Source organism: Triticum dicoccoides, chromosome 2A (assembly GCF_002162155.2).
Source record: "Triticum dicoccoides isolate Atlit2015 ecotype Zavitan chromosome 2A, WEW_v2.0, whole genome shotgun sequence".
Lineage (NCBI taxonomy): Eukaryota > Viridiplantae > Streptophyta > Magnoliopsida > Poales > Poaceae > Triticum > Triticum dicoccoides.
In genome coordinates, this window is record NC_041382.1 from 448,456,216 (window position 1) to 448,461,479 (window position 5,264).

Consider the following 5,264-nt stretch of genomic DNA (forward strand, 5'->3'; position numbering starts at 1 on the left):
TATAAACACCAGAAACTAGTTGCAACTCCTGGACAGAGTACTAGAGTGGTTAAGAAGCCGAGAGGGTCAATTAAGGATCCCAATGCATGGTAGTAACTGATTCTTAAATCACACATACAGATCTCAGTTCTTAGGGACGACCTCAATGAAACAACCCACCATGTACTCCTACATGGCCTCTCATCGATACCTTTACCAAATCATGTTCAACACATCCCTCACATTACCGACGTAATCATTTCACTCTAGCCCATCACCCAGATAAACCAGACCTGACACAACTCTAAGCATAGCAGGCATAGCAAGGTAGGAAACACATATGTGGCTTAATCAACTCCTACACATGCTAGTGGGTTTCATCTAGTTACTGTTGCAATGACAGGTCATGCAGAGGATAAGGGTTCAACTACCGCAGCACACAGCAGTTTGAAACGTTGTTGTCTTAATGCAGTAAATGAGAGCAGGAGTGAGAACATGGGATTGTATCGATATGATCAATAGGGCTGCTTGCCTGATGGAGTAGTAGTAGGGTACCATCCTTCAGTTGGATACTCGAGAATATCCTCGGAGGCAGAACCTACCACGAAAGACATCACAGAACACAATCATCACATGGCAATATGCAACAATATGATGCATGCTATGACATGGCAATATGAGGTGTCCTGGCTAATGGATTGTGAAACAAGTTGGTTTGAGTCTATTTGAATCAAGGATTCAAAATGGAAGCTTATGTTCTTAAGCCATATAAGTGCATTAGCTTGTTTCACCTAATCAGCAAGGTTAAAGTGTTTTGTCATGCATAAAACCATTACAGATGGAAATATTGAATTTTTCTGATCAAATTTCATATATAAATCTTTGCATTTGGAGTTACAGATTAAAAGTTATGAATTTTTGAAGTTTGTAATATTTTCTGGAATTTCTTGTGTAAGAATAACTAGTACAAATGCCCATGCATTGCACCGGGCGAAAAAAGAGACACAACCAGCTTCATATCCCATTGTGCACCATTTTCCAATTTTAATAAACTTTGATGATAAGGTAAAACTGATTATCGCTTTTTGTAGAATCAAGTTTGGACGTGAAAAAGCCAACTTAGGGTTCTTCATTAGATGGAAGAGCAGTTTTGCATGGAGTAGTTTGTCAATCGTTTTTTTTTTTTTGGCTTTTCAGGAAACCATGAAAATTTGCTTATTTTTAATAGAAGTTAAGGTTTACATAAAAATTGGAACACTTCTTTAAGAATCTTAAACGTTTATGAAAATTAGAACATTTCTCTAAAGAAACACATTTTCAACAGATGATTTTTCTTCAAAAAATGCTTGTTTTTTTATAAGTTTCTAAATGATTTTTTAAGTAAAAATGGAAATATTTTGGGGAATTTTTTATGATTTAAAAAAGTGCAAACATATTTTTTTGAAACAAAAATAGTGTTAACATGTGGTAAACTATGGTCATTTTTAAACTAATTTCTCCAGTAAACAAATTAAACCAGCCACATGCAAGGTCGGGTCCTGAGCTCTACATATAGTTATAAATCGAAAGAGTTGATCTTAAGATTACTAAGTAAAACCAAGTATCACAGTAAGAAGAAGAAGACCCAAATATGTAATTGGAATGTATCAAGTCCTGAAGAATCATCTTTGGTGTTTTACATTTAGTGGGCGGACACATGACCACCAGTACATCACTACCCATTTTCTGACCAATTGTTTCGTCCAAGCACCATCAGCTGCTCATTACGGAGAGTCGAAGAGCATTGAAGCAAAGCGGCAATAAGCTAACTCTTCGGCTGATCTCCAGCAACAGAGGCAGCAAGGTCAAGTCAAGCCTGACAAACATGTCCTTCAGAGTGTATGACGTGTGTTGTTCCTGTGTGACGGCACGCCAAAGAGTTCCCGCCCATCTCGCCGCTGGTGTCGTACATAGGGTGGCGGTAGGGCATCACGGCGAGCCACCGTGGTGGTCGGTGGCGACCTGGTTGCTGAGACACCAAAGTGTGTGTCAATTGTTAACGACGCCAAAGTGCCTGTCAATAAAATTTACTGGAAATACCAGTCTATATAGCTCAACATCAGGAGATGCAGGACCTCATCATATATTGGGTCTTTAACATAATCAAATACATGGTCAGAGTGTTCCTGATATTGATGGTTTTTGAAATCTGTTTCTGCTATTCTATAAGTTAGCCATGAACAAGGTTTGTTATTCTATAAGTTAGCCATGAACCAGGTTTGCTATTCTATAAGTTAGCCATGAACAAGGTTTACACCATCTGTGAAATGACAGTAATTCTGGAAAATAAAAATAATAAGAGCACCACTACAGCTAGTAAGAAAATCATGACATGATATAGACGGAAAGAATGCTTAGTACAGCTGCAATTAAAGGGTTTGCTTTCAGTCAAGGAATATAGCATGACGTCAATAGCGAAACGTGATGATATTTGTGGAAATAAAATAACAAGAGCACCCAACTGCTAGTAAAAGCAAATATTATCCAACATGATAATTTCAACCAGCACATCAGTTGATTTTGTAAGACGGAACTTTTATTTATCTTCACAAGTAATAGTTTTTTCCAAAGATGATTCTATTGCTATCTGGGCACATAGATCATGGTCAGTCAATGCATAATGTGCAAAAAGTCAAATAATTTAAGAAAACATTGAATACAGAAGTACACATAATAAATCAAAAAATACCTTGTGGGAGATAAACAATATACAATTCTTTCGGAGCATCATGTAAACATTAAACTCTAGGCCAAATTAACGCAAGCAAGAGATGCTTTCTATGAATTAGCATTGTGCTCCGGACCTGTGAATGCTATATCATTAGAGAATAAGAACTCAAAAAAATATAAACCTTGTTTCGTGGTTGATATGATCAACACCACAACAATAATGTACTGTACATAATTAGAAGTTTAAAAACATATCAAAATATATTACTTCATGGGAATCGTTTGGGTAAAATTTTGGGGAGAAATGCCTTATAAAAATACGAAGATATGTTTTACTTCTAATGAGAGGGAACAGTCACCCTAACGCTTAGTTTGTGCAATGTATGTAAAAAGTTAGTAAGCAGCAGAATCCTTGAAAATACTCTTCCAATGGATCGGCAAGCGTAAAGCATACACATATTACAACCTTGTCAGCAAATTGAGAAATATTGGGTATCGCAATTCCTATGAGCAGAATTGGAGTTTCTGGAAAAGAGATTTCTGAAATATTGAAGATGCCTCTTTGCCAGAATGGCTAATCAATATGTTTATAAAATAGATTGAACAGTAACATAGTGGAAGTAAACCAAACCTTCTTATACTAACTATGTCAAGTTTCAGTGTTACATGAACACAACTCAACTACGGCAACTCTGTATTGTCGTCAGCCGGTCAGAGACCACCCAATACAGCCTCGTTCCTAAAGTACGTCAATGGAATTGATTAAATTAACCTGTAAAAAATAATAATCAGTACCTATGAGCATTAGAATATACTAAGTCATTACTACATGGAGCTGGAGCTGCAGTTTTTTTAGATATGTACGTAAGTTAGTAGCTGATGTAATTCTAGCAGCACCACAGTTGTCGCTGAGCTCCTCTGTACAACCTCAAACAAAGGAAATAAACTATAGGATGGAGGCTATAGAACATACGCTTGGTGGAATACGTCAAATTAAACTTTTGGGTTATGCTGCATAGAAACATTTCTTTCCGTGCTTCCCTGGAACAGAAAGAAAAAACGATTATGATCGAGCAATTTGTTCCCTGATCCAGAAAGGAAAACAAGATAAGCATGCCAGCCACGAAGTCTACGATGGTGGTTGTGAGCGCGGCTTGTGAAGTGAGCAGGTTTGCATCAACAAGAGAAATAAGAGGAACCAGGTCAGTAATCTTAAATAAGGTGACAATGGACAAGAAGCAATCGATCATCTCACCTTGACGGCTTCACCCAGCATTGTGAAGATTTGAAGCAGCTGCCTACGCAGCACTACTGCGCCACCAACGCAAACTGATCCTATTATGATCAAAAATACAGTCGTTGCCCTGTACCTTCTTTAACCAAACAAAATCGAATCGCTGGCTCTGCACCTTCTTCCGTTGTTGCATGTCGTACCTCATCCTCTTCCTTGCATCCTACAGCGGCGAGATCCGGGACTGATGGATGCAACGCTAGGAGCCAGTGTTGGCCAGATCCCGACGGCGGCGAGCCGAGGCTGCCTACGGGCGCCAAGAGGGAAGCCGTCCCCTGTTGCCTGTAGAAGATGAGGCGAGCTTTGGGGGCTGGGGCGTTCAAGTCCCCGTCGATGGCCGTCGAGATCCATCGGTGTCCTCTGCTCGTATCCGGCTGGAGCTCCTCTCTTCCTCTGCTTCGACGACTAATCTTGGTTGAGGCTCTCGTTTGCCGCCGCCTGGCTTGGCGAGCTGCTGCCTAGGTCGCAGCACCGCTCCTACTTTCTCCCTTCTCCCTGAGCACAGTGGCCAGGCGTCGCGCGAGATGCAGCCGATCCTGCCGATCTCGTCCGGATTCGGTGACGGCGGGGAGAGGACGAGCACCGGGGATAAGAAGATGTGGGCGCGGCAGCGGCGGCAGAGGAACCCTCGTCTTTTCGTGCGGGGCAACAATCGTATGAAACGTTTTTTTTTACTTATGGTCCAGCTACGATGGACTGCGGGTCGATTCCACGGTGACGGTGAACCGTGCTTTATTATATATATAAAAATATAAATATAATATAATATAATATATAAAATATACTAGCAAATGTGCCCGTGCGTTGCAACGGGAGAAACAAATACTTATATGTTGTCACTTCTTTTTGTCCCAACCCACTACTTCATCATATGACACATGTACATTACCTTGGCATTATGATCTCCATCTATATATGCAGTGTAGCTATATATAGTTACCATCATCATCCACATATGCCAAATTTAAATGATCTGAAGAATTTGAAACTAAATCAATGAAGATTAACCAGCCTTCCTACGGCAACAACCTCAACTGAATAACATTCTACAAGGACAAGATCGCATTTTCTTTCCACAAATTTTGATCGATGATTTGTCGATTAACAGATTCAGCCGGAAACATACATGGTTAACATGTAAAATGCAGCTAGGCGATTTCAATAGAATAATAAAGAAAAAAAATCATGTCATCTCCAGCTGCATACCAAACTTCATTATCGACAACTAATGTCACGGTATATGGGTCATGGCCTGACAATATACTCCAGCTGCAAGGTCTTGTCC

The 5,264-nt window shown here is 39.9% G+C and overlaps 1 long non-coding RNA gene across 1 annotated transcript; it reads right to left on the reverse strand.

Moving 5' to 3' along the window:
- Positions 1–1,588: 1,588 nt before the first annotated feature.
- On the reverse strand, positions 1,589–4,655 carry LOC119354846. The gene is made up of 2 exons (XR_005171295.1): positions 3,662–4,655; positions 1,589–3,460 (listed from the first exon to the last, which is right to left on the reverse strand). It is a non-coding gene; the product is annotated as an uncharacterized LOC119354846 (long non-coding RNA).
- Positions 4,656–5,264: the final 609 nt, after the last annotated feature.